Source organism: Cavia porcellus, unplaced genomic scaffold, assembly GCF_034190915.1.
Source record: "Cavia porcellus strain 051 isolate PalLab524CR breed Dunkin Hartley unplaced genomic scaffold, mCavPor4.1 scaffold_19, whole genome shotgun sequence".
In the NCBI taxonomy this organism is placed as follows: Eukaryota; Metazoa; Chordata; class Mammalia; order Rodentia; family Caviidae; genus Cavia; species Cavia porcellus.
The window spans coordinates 15,877,358-15,891,867 of NW_026947502.1; the positions used below are offsets into that span (position 1 = coordinate 15,877,358).

Consider the following 14,510-nt stretch of genomic DNA (forward strand, 5'->3'; position numbering starts at 1 on the left):
CAAAAATTATATTTCAGTACCAAAATGAATGTTTCTAAGACTGAAACTATCAAATGCAGTCATTTTAAGAGGTGTTAATGTAGGTGGGGAATCCTGCAGTGGCCATGCTTTAAGGTTGAATCTGGTTACAAGAGGAAGGGAATGAGAAGGAGGTAGGATGTAAGGGTGGGAATGGAACGGACATGAGCAAAATACATGATGCTTCTCAAACCTCTTTCCATGTGAAACCAGGGGAGAGGGCAGGGCGGAGAGTGACTGAGAAGTACAGCTCAAAGCCTGTTATTATGTACATTACGAACCTGACAACATGAAACACACTAATCTGTGTAATCGATGGAAGGGTTAATAAAAGATGTCATTAGCAAAACATGGGAAGTACTTGATTTAGAGTCCAGCCAATTTCATTAATATCAATTTTATAAAATGAGGAGCAGCTTTCCCAACAGCCTCACACTGGCTGGGGTGGAGGCTGGCTTTCACAATACGTTTTCATCTAATGTTTTTTACATTCCAGGCTTAGCACCCATGACTAACACAGTCTCCATTATTTACTGTTTCATGGCTCTCAGGACAAGGGAGAAGCAACTCAAGCAGGATTCTTCTGTTGCATCCTGAAAACTCTTAGAATTCTGCACATTCTCCTTCAGCTCCAGCTCCAAATGCCCCAAGTTTAAGAGAATGATTGAGAACTTAAAAGGAGGACAAGAAAAGAAAACAGAAACTTTCAATTGAGCTGGAGGACTCTGGAAAGACAAATGGATGAACTGAAGTAAATTGTAAAGGATGATTGTCTCAGTCACTTTAAGGACACAGTAACTCCAACCCCACAACTTATATAGGAGAATAGGCTTATTGTATCTCAGTCTATAGGTTTTCAACCCATAGTCAGCTGAGCCCAAGGCAGGGCAACCTGGCAGAGGAGCATCACAGGTGAAAACCGGCTCACCTCACAGCACCCAGAAGAAAAGAGGTGAAAAGAGGAGACAAGAAGCGAGTATCTTGGCTTCCAGACCATGCGCCCAGGATCTGCCTCTGCTGACCACACTCACCTCCCTAACAGCAAGCCAGCTATAAGCTCCCACAATCCAATGGATTTCTGAAAGTCCTACCTACCAGCACATGAAGCTTTTGAGGGACATCTAGATATAAACCATAACAATGATTGATCCTCAGCTGTCCAGGATAGTTTGAAGTAAGGGCCTGGTTCATGTGCTCTAAAAGGTCACTTCTACTCTTACTGTTTGGTTCTGGGTGGCCAGAGGAGTGAACATTCTTATGTATATTAAAATTTTGTTCCAAGTATGTGAATCCAGTGCATTGATCAGCTGTAAAATCAGTTAAACAACTAAACAGTGAACAGCAAACTGTGGGATATAGTCTTCCTCCAACAGAGTACTCATGATCAAAATGTAAAAAACAAAAAAACCCAACTCTTTTCTTCCGCAGGAGATCTGTGAGGAAAGATCACCAGAATGTTCTACTCTTAGTGATGATATCTACCTTCTGATCTGACTCATCTCTATTGATCCCTAGAATATAATACTTCACTTGTGAGGGGTCAATGGTGTACTGCCTGTTAAACATGATGACATACAGAGAGAACTTACAGTTTAGGATCTGCCAAATTGTATGAAAATATACTGGTTAACATTGGAGTTATTAATTACAGTAGACAAATGTTTTAAATGAGCATCATATTGTGTGTAAAGATGCAAGATAAAGGAGCTTGCTCTTCTGCAGGGAGAAAGGTTACATACGAAGGAGCAGGTGTTGAAAGGGACTTTGGGAGCAGTGGCTGGATATGGGACAGGTGAGGCAGAGAGCTTGCATACTCAGCATAAAAACTGAATTCCAGTTCTTACAGGGTAGATCTGGATTAAAAAATAGGGGCTTGGATAAAATCCTAGAAAACACAATCAAGGAAGTAGAGGATATAATAGGTTGACAGGGATCTTTTGTAGTTTCTAGGGTTCAAGGAAGATATTCAATAATTGAGTTTTTTCCAAACACATGAGGTCAGGAGGACACTAGGGTGGAATCGTTCAGGGGGGTCACTTTTCCTGCCATGGTCCTCTGTGTTTTCTACAGCCCTAAGAAAGGGGTCCACATCATTTGGGTGTGTTTCCCGCTTGTTTGAGAATGGGTACTTAAAAGGACCTTAATGAAGGTGAGAGACAATAGCTGTTGATGTCACTGGCTATGCAAGACAAGAGGACAAAACAACCCATAATCCCATAACAGGGGAGCATCTAGATATCCTGGTACAACAGCCATTCTTCATATCACAACGTCCAGTGTAATTTAATCACTTAGCTCTGCTAAACAAGGCAATGAGACCCTCTTCTAACAGTCTCCAGAATCTGAATGGGTAGGGGAGTTCTGCCCTGTCCTTCTGTGGAACCAGCATTTGCCTGAGTATTAGGAAATCAAGTCTGGACCGCAGTTCAATGCACTCTGTAGCCATCAGCAAGACTCTGAAGACTAACAATTCAGTGGGACTGGCTGCTTTCTCCGACTAACCTACTTCTAAAATCTCAGGGAATAAGATTTAGTAGAGGTGGTAGGGTGCCAGAGGGATTCCCTTTTGGCTTCTCCTCCCTGAGAATTTTGTCGAATCATGGAGGTGAGCTGGCACTGAAAGCCGCTGTTGTGAACTGAAGCCTCATAAAACCAGCTGGAGGAGAATGCAGGCGTCATGCAGCTAGTGTGTGCATTCGCCAGGTGGCCTCTTCGAGTTCATTATTCCAGGCCATCCACTACCTCCTTTGCCTCCATCTACTTGGCTCAAGTCTCCCATCTGAATTTGGTTCTGCAACTGATCATTTTCATTTTTCTCTAGGTAAAGGCTCCTAACCAGAAAGTACTGGGAATAAAACTGAAGAAATGTAAGGAAGCTGAGTGCTCTGTCTCCTTTATGTATTCTCTATGCTTTGTACCTTTTATGGGGTTGGAAGCCTGATGCTGATAGTAATACAGTATTCAGGGCATGTGCTGTTAGCAGGCCTGTGTGTAATGTAAATGGAATTATTTGCCATGGAAATACCCAGTCCAATCTCTTAGCAAATTGCAATCCTTGAAACCAGGTCCCTTTGGAAAGTGCTTAAATAAATGTAAACCTTGTTTGAAAGATTTACAGCAATTCAGCAGAAATATTCAGTTCTTTTAATATAAAAATAGATTAGCTCTGTTCTATGTATCATAAAATTTAATTAGCAGCCATTTATCAGAACTTGTTAAGAGTCAGATTGTTCATTAATAGGTTAGGTTTAATCCCTAAAATATTTCTCTAGAACAGTAGGTACTTGAGCACTAGATATGTCTAGCCTGATTTAAACATTTATGTAATACATACATGTATTGAAGAGTTACATGGTATCTAATTAATACAATGTGCGTTTATGCAACAATTAGTAAATTTCAATTAAAAAATACTTATCCAAAAATGCAAACTCATATATATATATATATATATATATATATATATATATATGCCCATATAACAACTTGTATATTTGTGGAAGAAATTTAAGCTGGTTTTTATGTTTTGCCTAGCTAGATTAAAAAAATACACATTAAACTAAGCTCTCTTCTGTGTTCAGAATCTTTTCTAGGGTGAGGTAAATGCAATAAAGGCTATGGGGTGGTTTGGCAATGTCAGGAATGTCAGTGCATCGTCAAGTTCAATGACAGAAAAATGTTTAGTGCCAAGTGGCGGAGCTGGGGATAGGGCCTAAGAAATAAGTCACCTGGAACATGCTTATAATTCTTAGGTCAAATCACACCATTTATTCTGAGTAAGAACAGCCAAGATGGAGAAGAAAGACAGCAGCTCTCTCCCAAAACTGGTGAGGCTTATTCTTCCAGGCAGAGCATGTCTGTAGAGGTCAGATCAATTTATAAGTCACAACTTTGCTGGCCTCTCTGCCAGTCACCTTCTTTTCTGGATGTGTGTGTCATGCCCCTTTGATCCTTCTCTAACTACAGCAAGACCAGGTTGAATGTTCCAGAAGAAAGTTCTCTGGATTCAGCAGGCAGGGGAGCACTGTGAGGCAGGGTGGGGACCATAAACCACAGTGCATCCTGGAAAGTCCCAGCAATGCCATAGGATTGGGCAGATTTTCTGTGCACAGCCAGTGGATGAGCAGCCTCGCAGGACCACACTAAAGAAGGGAAGCTGGCATCCTCCTCTGCCTTTGCTCTGTACACACTCGGGGTCCTAGTAAGGCTGCAAGTGACCAAATATTCATTTCAATGAGCATCTACTCAGAGTGCCCATGTTAGGTACTGGGAAGAATGGAGAGGATTCCAGTCACATGATGCTTCTAGTATAAAGGGGCAAGCAAATCGGCTTCTGGATTATAATTAGACATGGTGATGAAGTATATGAATGAAACATAGGAGCCAGGACAAACACAAACACAGTGGGTGATTGAGTCTGGCAGGTGCAACAGGGAAGACTTTTTAGTATAGAGTAATACAACTGATATGAGGTCTGAAGGATTAAGAGGAGAGGCAGAAAAAGCATCCAAGTGGAGCGATAAAAAATGCAAGTATTAGGGCTTCATGCAATACATCATGATATTCACCATGGAACATCAGACACATACACATACACACACCCTATTTGCTCATCACCCAGGCCACACATACTTCACATTTTCTCATTTCCTTCTTATTGGCAGTAATAGAGATTGGACCCAGAGCCTTCAAACTGCGCTCAACCCAGGCTCCCTGTCCTCTTTGTAAATTTTGAAACAGGGTTATGCTACCATAGCCAGATCATGCTTTTGTTCTTAAAGTGTAGAGGGAGACACAAACAAGGAACACAGTTAAGTACAGTAAGAGGTTATGTAAGGAGCAGAGTGGAGGACTCTAACAGCCTCAAAGCTCAGACTGTTAAGGGGATCAATTGTCTGAGAGCAAGATTTCTCAGGCAAAGCAAGCAAGGGGTAATTTTCAGACTTAGGCAAGGGCATAATATAAGCCAGCGCATCATGATAGAAAAGAACTTGGTTGTCAGCATTTCTGGGTTACTGGGAGACATATTGCAAACCAGGAAGCAGTAGATTAGGCAGGAAACCCTTGTATAACATCCTTGCCAGTGTTTATTGTTCCATAAATATTTATTGAGCATCTGTTGTGTTGTGGGCCCCAGGGCTCACTACACCAAATGTGACTTGATTTACACCTTGCAACAAGGACTCACATGAAAGAAGTAGTCAGTGAAGAGAAGCAAATGAGGAAGACAACCCAATCCCCTTGGGAGGTGAGGAGATGACTAGGATAGGAGTGAGAAGCCAGGCTTTGCAGACGCTGCTAAAGAATGTTAGTTTTCAGGCTCAAAGCAGTCAGACATTCTTACAGGGTTTTGAGTGGGGATTTAAACATGTTTAATCTTGCATTTTGCAGAGTTGATTCTGGCCACAGTGAAGACATCTACTCTCAGACTTAGACCCCTCCCATACCTCCTCCTCTAACTGATGTCTCTCAAAGTGATGGAAGGGGCCCAGGGAATCCACTCTGCAGCATCACCTCGCCATGCAGAAACCCCGATAGCTCCCACCAGCTCTCTGCACACTTGCAGCCATCTCGGGTCGCTAATGATGTTGCCGTCCCGACTGCCTCTGAGGCACACTGCAAAGTCTTCACAACAATTATATTAATATCAGAGCTAGGAATGAGCTGACGGAAAGCTGTTCATCCATGTAATGAGGTTTCAGTTATACTTTAGAAATGTGTCAGATAATTTGGTAAGAGACAGCAGAGTTTTCTGTTTGTCAAGAGATGGGGGAGTGGAAGCCAAGCTGCTTGGCTTCCACTGTAATGTGAGAAATGTCATCTGTATATGATGCGCTTAAGGCTGCACAAACAAATGTGAATGTGCTGTGACAGCGTAGAGCCTAGGACACAGTGAAAATGGTCAGGAAGGGAAAGTGGATGTAAACATCATAATTATTACCTTACCATGATCAAGAACTTATACTAGATCAAGCATCACCTAACCTAACCATTTTATTTGAATATGATAGCCCTATAGGGTGGGTATTAACTACAGTTGACACAAGCTCTGCGAGGCATCTCACTTCATATCCTTCTAACTTTTGAACTTTCAAGAATGCTTTTAACACTAATGACTTTGGGCTCCATCATTGGATAAGAATCCTTAGTAAGTATATGTTTCGGTATAAAATTGTGAAACCCTGTTATTATTATTAATGTCATCATCCATATTGAATTCAGGGCCTTCACATACTAGGCAACCCACATGGCACTAAGCTATATGCCTAGCCTATAAAGTCTATTTTAGATAAGAGGAAAACTGCAATCAAATTCAATAAATAAAATATCTCCTCTACTGAGCTCAGGTGAATCTCAATGTTGTGTGTTCCTGTGTGACCTTCATAAGCACTGAGATTGTTATTCTGGCCAGTGCTGTAAGTAGGGGGCATTCAAAGATTTTTTAAAAAGAGACATATAGAATCCATGGGGAATGAAATTGAATCCTGCAGGAACAAAATTGGTTCTATCTCAACCTCTTTAATTTTCTTAGCTGCATTAAGTCAGGTGCTTACAACACCAACTATCCTGTGAAAACATCTTTCGAGCTTTCATAAACACTCAGGCACAAGCCTGCCTCAAAGATAGTGAGGTAACTATCCCAGTGCAGCATTTTGTACACTTTAAGATCATGCAGACTCTTGGTGATCTTGGAAAAGTGCACATGCTGAGTTAATGGATCTGGGCAGAGCTGAGGGTTTTGACTTTCTGACAAGTTGCCAGGTGGTACCCATCTGCTGGCTGGGGGCATCACTTTGAGTAGAAGACAGCCAAGCTGAGAACCATGGCTGTGAGAAGTCTCAGTTTGATACTAATCATTGTTTTCACATTTTTTGAAGTTTAAAATTATTAGTAAGAATGATCTATAGGAAATACATGTGACACAAAATGAGCCCCCACCTGCTAGAACCCCTTTATCTGCACATAATCTAATTATCCTTTTAGTGGGATTTTCCCATAAGCAACCTTAGAAGTATGTGTGCATATATTCTTTTAAAAATCACACAAATGGCAGCATTTATTTGGCATGTTGTTTTCTCCCTGCCCCAACCCCACTTACCAATGTATCTGGAAGATTGTTCCATACCTGCAAATAAAGAGCTGCCTCATTCTTTTGTTTTGGTAAAGTATATGTGACACAAAGCACACCATTTTACTCATTTTAAGATGCATAGTTCAGTGGTACTAAACACATTCACAGTGTTGTGTGACCATCAATACCATCCCTCTCCAGAACTAGCTCTTCCTGCCTGGGTCCACTGAATGGCACTGGTTGATAAGCAACCAGTTTATAAACAAAACAAGAACCTGTCTTACGGCCATGGCTTTCAGCCTACAGGTCTGGTTAGATTTTACTATGTTGCTTTGTGTTCATGTGCTTAATTTTACAGTTACTTTACGTGATAAGAAATACTGATGTCCCACTAAAAGTGGTTTTACTTTTAAACAAACCTACATCCATCAAAATAATAATGTTTGGTAAGTATTAGTGAAGGAGGTACTTGTGTCTGCCATAGATATTAAAATTGTTCATGAATAACTGAAGTAGGAGTCCCCAGCCTTTGCCCAGTGGACCAAGACTTCCCCACACCGGGCAGCAGAAATGGATTTTGTTTCAGGGCCTCAGGGCTCACACTTAGGTAACCTTTCCTCAGTGTTAGAGCTGTTTGCTATAACTGAGATCATGATCTATTCCCCCTTTCCTCTTCCTACCTGGAATGATAATCAAAAATAAAAGACTAGACTTAAAGAATGTTGTGTCTTCTGACAATCAGGGAAGCCCCAGATATACTCTATTAGGTGACATTAAAGGATTACCCATCCAGAAGAATGACAACTTTTCATGGAGGGGTCTCCCGTGAGAAAGTCAGAGAATCACAGCCACTGCCTGATAGTGGAAGCTTCGTGAGAAATGTGAGCCAAGGTGAGGTAGTTCCCTGAGCAGATTAGTGGAAACCACTTGGGATTGGGAGGTCATGGAAATGGCACTGAGGTCAGGGCCCACCACTGCCTGCTGCCTGTCTTTAGGAAATCACTTTCACTTCTCCAAGCTTCAGTGTTCCCCCCCCCCAATATGGCAGAGCAAGATGATCCAATAGTGCTTGAAAAGATGTGTTCAGCATGAGCAGTAGCAGACTTTGAACATGAAAAAGATTTGAGAGTAGAAAAGGAAGAATTTGACATCAATCTGCCACTTTATATAGTATACTAGCCTGGGAAATAGACTGACCTTGAAAGAACTGGGTTCAAACACCAGCTCCACCACCTAATTGGTGTTTAACGCCATCAAACTTGATTTTCTAATCTGTAAAACGATGATTGAGGTACTTTCTTCATTAGAATGGAGAATTAAGTGAAATGATACATAGAAGGAGTGACTTTTCACAGTATACGAGACTCTAAAAGTGTTATTAGCAAACGTACTAAGAGCCAAATGAAATGAATGCAGTATTATGCTACTATGCTGTTATGGAAAGGAAGTTATTTGTTCATGATCTCATAGACATTGAAGGGGACAGTGTCCAAGCATTAACCAGGTTTCTGATTTTTTTCTACGCACTTCACAGAGCAGTGCAGCTGCATACACATCACATATGAGGGAGAGCACTTTCTTGACATACAGTCACATTTTTGGAAATGATGGAATTCACAAGCTAGTCCCCGAACATAGATGCCAATTGGTCAAATTATCTTACAGTATTGGAAATATAGTTTATGATATGTCATGAAACCCAGTTTGCTATTAAGCAGGCTGAAAAGAGAACAAGAAATTGGAAAGATGCAATGGGTTTCCATTCAAAAAAATGAGGATAGAGCGGGAGGTACTTGTGGAGAAGAGCGTCATGCACCTGTGATGAAAGTGTTCCTGGGAGAAAGTAAAGCTTAGTAAGTAGGTAAGGAGCTCAGCTGTACTCATGAAAAGTGAAGTAAAAGAAAAAACGAAAACCAAAACCAAAAACCAGGTTGCACCAGCCAGCGTAGAGCAGGGCTGGAAACACTCAGGGAGGCAGATTTGCCCACATCCCCTGGGGTGGCCCAGCAGGACGGGGTTTTCCAAGGTTAATCTGTAGTTTGTTATCAAACAATTTTCTGAGGGCAACATAGGCCAGAAGAATGTGGAGGAGAGGTAAGGAGCTTGACAGGCTTAGGTTTATGGCCTAATGTTCCTCCCAGCCAGAGATTCTGGCTAAGTTCGTGTGTTCTCTGAACTCTGGCTTCCTCAGCCCCGACTCGGACTGCGAGGATGACAGTGAAACCTACTTCAGAGTGGGGTGGTGTTAGGATTACATGAACTAATTAAAGGGTACATTTTCATAGAGCAAGTGATCAGTAAAAGGGAGATACTGTTAATTACTGTTAGTACTTGGAAAGCATTCGGTGCTCTGCTTGTTCTGTGCAGACAGCAAGAAGTTGCCTGCCTTTTCAGTCAGACTACCGTTGTCTGTGGGGATCATGGCAGAAGTCAGGACTCACCCAGGGGGACAGAAAGCCAGTAGAATGGCTCTCTGTCCACCTGGCTCTCACAGCTAGGAGAACACACAGCAGTGTTAACTGTCTCTACCAGCCAGGACGGTCCTCAGCGTGATTTCTTATTGTCGATTATTCTGACACTGATTTTGCCCAGGTATTTTATATCAATAAATTGTATCCACCATGTAGGACACTGTTATCATAGAGCTGAGGGATGGTCTTTAAATGTTCAGGCCCAATGCTCTATTGGTTGCCTCTAAAGAGCAATCTTGTCACCCCAAGGCTAGGGTGATTTCCTGCCAATGAAGATGATTCTAAACAGGGGAGAAAGTTTGGGCCAATTTGGTGAAATCCTAGAGACATAAGTTGTTATCACTGGTCTTGACACTGGGTGAATGTGAGAGCACTGCTTTTCTCCACAAGGTACCCCTTGCCCTATCCTCATGTTTTTGAATGGGAACCCATTGCATCTTTCCAATTTCTTGTTCTCTTTTCTTCCTGCTTAATAGTAAACTGAGTTTCATGATATATTGTAAATTATATTTCCAGTACTGTAAGCCTGAAGATGTTGGGAGGATACCCACAGAAAAGTGCATGGATGGAAAGCTGGTTGGGGTTGGAGTATAAACTCTTCTCAAAATGGGTTCCCAGAGGAAGTTTTCTTTCAGGGCATTTATTGTAATGATATTGAAAAGGGCAGGCTCTGGATTAAGACAGTTGGAGAGTTAAGGCCTGAATGGCCTGACTGTTCATTAAGTCTTACATATATAGCAGAATGGAAGTGACAATGTTTATCACACAGAAGAGCTGAGGGAAAAGTGTCAGAAGTAGCAAACATTTCAGAGCGTATTTCATGTACTGAGCACTGGAGACAGCACTTGGAGACAGGTTCATTATCATCCTTACATGCAGACAGGGAAGTTGAAAAACAGAGTGGCTGATAAACTGGTCCCGAATAATACAACTAACAATTCACAATGCCAGACCCAGAGAACCATAAACCCCTGCCTTTAACTCATATCGAAAGTCTATGGACATCAAGTCATCGGAGGAAAATTCTTTTCAATGCCAGGTATGAAGCTGAATTTAATAAGTGTTGACTGTTGTATTATTACTACTCCCTACTAAAGCTACACTATCTGAAAATTCTTCAAAAAGTTTAAAGAATTTGAAACAGTCCAGTTTCAGCTTCAAATATTTTATGTTCCAGGTTATGGCTGATTTTATGTGCCCCATGGACAAGGCGCCTCATTTTGTTTTCCTTATGAAAACATTTAGATTTCCTTAATGTCTGAAAAAGTTTCCATGGGACAAAAGAAGTCTTTTTACAATATGTTTTTCTAAATCTTGGTAAACAAGAGAAATGGACAATGATTAAATAAAATTGCAATTTCAAGAACTTCCCTAGGCTTCATTTTATTGGATGACATCCTAGGAAGAGGATCAGATTAATGCCAACTCATATGTGAAAGGAAGAATTTCAAGGAAGTTTAGTGGCGTAGAAGGTGGTTCACCTGCCAGGCAGAGTATGCATAAGAGTACACGCTACTGTATCAGACAGTGTATTCAAGTCTAGATCCTCTCACTTACTACACTGGTGACATTGTCCTCTCAAAATTTCACATTCCCCTTTAAAAATAGAGATAATAGTGGATAATAGTTGAGATTACCCAGGGGGAGGTCTTGGAAGTTACTAGGGTCTCAGTAAAACTTCTCTGCCAGTACCGTTAATATCTCCATCATCACTGAAGAAGTTGCAAAAGTGTTACTGAAAAGTGTGGTCCTGACAGTTGGTGCAGTTCTCTCCATGTCTGATCATTGCCTGCGGGGCTCTACCTCCCTCCAAAAATCACCAAAACTCTTTCTTTGCTCCTGATTCAAAAATTTATTTTCTTTTAAAAACGGCAGCTTCTAAAAGCTTCAAATAAAAAAAATCACATCAGGGAATAGAACTAAATAAGGGGCACCTTAACAACAGTCTTAGAATCTACTGGAGGACCAGGTATAAAACCAGATGTCTTTTAAATCAACAGGACAAAGCTGATGCCAGAAAGGCTTACCGCCGATTATAGTCAAGAACACATAAGTACAAGAAGGGACCCATAAAAACCACCAGCATGTGAAATACTGCCAGACGCTGTGTGGTTGCCAGACAAAATCATCACCAGGCTGGATTCTCATGCTGCTTTCTGCAAAATGACTCTGCTGGGAATTAAAGTCAATTCCTCAGGCAGCTGTGTGGGAAAGGAATTCTGCGAAGAAGCCTCTTCCTCTGATAGATTTCGTCCAGAACTTTGGATTTTCTGCAAGGAAACTTCTGCAAGACAAACTCACTTCACTGCTTACAGGGCTGGTTCTGTGAGTAAAAAAGAAACTGCTGGTTTCTCCATCACCATCACATATAGAGGCTGGCACCACATGTATATTTCACACCAACATCACTTGCTACAGAGTATGGGTAACCACTTGCTTTTATAGAAAAAAAAAATGAGAAGCAGAAGTGCCAAGCAACTTGTCCACACTTGCAAGAAGCAGAGCCCTCAGAAACAACCTGGATCCTCTGACCCTTGGCATTAGCCTGTTTCCATGCTGGAAATAAATGATATCCAAATAGCAGCATGACATACACCCAGCCAGTGCTAAGATCGATACCCTATCACGACTGGAAGGGCAAACGTGGTTACTCATAGGCAGTGCTGCTTATCAAAACTGTCAGCAGAGCCAGTTTACTATATCCGACTGTTTCCCAGGGAGCAAAATCTACTTGATGCCTTTTAGAACTTTTCTTTATGTGACCCAAGAATGAATTCAGATGCCCCTTGAGGTCTTGAAAATGCAGGTGTCCTGTACTTCTGTTTTTACAGTGACACATTTGTCTCCCCATGAGTGGAGGTATCAAACAGGAGGGAGACAAGCTGGTGGTCAGGTTTCCGATTCCCTTATAGTATTCACACAGAAAAGGTTATCTGAATCTCTACTATGAATAGGAACTCTGCTAAGCCCTGAGGACTCAGTCTTGCCCAATAGGCAAAAGACAAAATGGAAGGTCTGGCATTCTTAACTTACATACTACTGGGGGAGATAAAAAGCAAACAAGATAAACTTATCAGACTGATAAGTATTATGAAAGCTATGAATACAGTGAGAGAAAGTAAATGGGGTGCAGAAATATTTTAGATCTGAGTTGAAACCTGATGGGAGACAGGGGGCTAATTATAATAATAATTATAGGGAAAATTATTCTAGTCAGAGGGTCTGGAGGAGGGAAAGGACATGGCCGGCCAATGCTGCTGATTCACTGAACTCAGGAACTAGGTATTAGCTGAGGGTGGGGTGTGGATCAACTATGGCGTCATGAGGAGCCTGGGAAGCCATGCTTTGGGTTAATTTTAAGTGGCTCCATGTACTGGCCTGGTGTTCAGGTCTCCTTCTCCTAAGGGCATTTCCTTCTTTCTTCTACTGGCAGTTCTAGATCTTCCAGGAGTCACCTTGTGCCTCAGATGCAGTCTCTAAGTTCTTAATGACATACAGCAGGTGGGTGACATATTATTGCTGACAGTGGGCTATTAATTGTCTCCAAGCCCACTGGAAGGGGCAACAATGGAGGCTTTAGCTCTAAATTATTTGGTGAGCACCATAGCAGGAGATGGATGGAGGCTGTCAGCTTTGTCCTTCTAAAGAAGGCTCTTTACAAACCCAGACCATTCCACACTGGCTCTGTACACGGAACTGGGAAGATTAGGTTCAACATCACCTCAACAAGGTAAGTCCAGAGCCTGGGCTTTGTAATCAGTGATGGTGCTTTGGCTCAGGCCACCACACTGAGTCTTATATTCTTTGATTACTGATGAGGATGGCAATAGCACCTGCCTGTGGACTTTTAACCCTACATGAAGCACTTCAGTCATGCTTTATAAATCATGACTTTATTAGTCGCTAATCATTACTGTCTTTATTATATACCATCATAAAAAACCTCAACTCTTCCTCTCTTCCTTATCCATATTTACTTCTTTCAAAAACCCACTTGACAGTTTCATACATTTTTACAAAGAAACCCTACTACAAGTAATGACCAATACCTATATAGGTTCTCCATAGAGGTAACATTTCCAAGAATTAGGCAGCAAAAGCCTATGCTTCACTGTAAAGCAGGAGCCAGCACCAGAGCACATCACCATCAGCAATAGCTCTCGGTCACCCACAAGTCCTGGCCTGCTCCTTAGACAAAGAGCTTCCCAGATAGAGCCTGGAGCAGGAGCTACAGGTAGCTGATGCTGGATACAGCTCTATCTGTAAGACCTGGAGCACTAGGGTCAAGGGCAGTCTCAAAGGCTCCCTTTGAAGTGACAACTGTGCCTGAGGCCAGTCAGCAGTGGACAGCTGAGGACAAGAAACCAAACTGTAGTCTCAGCATCTATCAAGGGACTTACCTCCTCCCTCCTGGATGCAGGCTCCACAGCTATGGCAGGGAAAGTCAGCACTCCTTGGGTGGTGTTCTTACACTGGTGGGCCAATGGGGACAAAAGCACGGCTGCTGCCACCCCCGGTTATCTCACCAAAGGGGAGTGACAGGGAGAACTCTCATTATATCTCTGGTTGAAACAGAGGACTGAGTTCTTGAAGCTCAGCCTACAATTTCATACACCTGAACACAAATCCTCCACCCTGATTTCCTGCTCTTATGGCCTACTGTAGCAACTTGCTTGGTCCCGCCCTCCTTATCCATTCTAGGCTGTGTTCCAAGCCCTCATCCCCACCCTCCTCCTCTTCCTACTTGGGTCCTGGCTCGACTGGCCTGACCAGATCACGTGGCCTAGAGAGGCTGCTATGTACCTGCTTGGTTCCAGATTTCTACTAGCTTGATTCTGGCTTTTGCAACCTATTTTGAGAAGCAGAATTTGGGACTTGGGCCAGACCAAGGGAAAAATGGAAAGGAGCAGTTGTTTGAAGCTTGAATAGAAACTTATATCTCTGCTTAG

The 14,510-nt window shown here is 42.1% G+C and overlaps 1 protein-coding gene across 1 annotated transcript in view; it reads right to left on the bottom strand.

Moving 5' to 3' along the window:
* Atp10b (ATPase phospholipid transporting 10B (putative)) overlaps nt 1–14,171 on the bottom strand; it is a 306,922-nt gene extending 292,751 nt beyond the window's left edge. The window contains exon 1 of the mRNA XM_063230738.1: nt 13,962–14,171. The gene's annotated coding sequence lies outside the window, so the exon portion shown is untranslated. The remainder of the gene's footprint in view (nt 1–13,961) is intronic.
* Nucleotides 14,172–14,510: the final 339 nt, after the last annotated feature.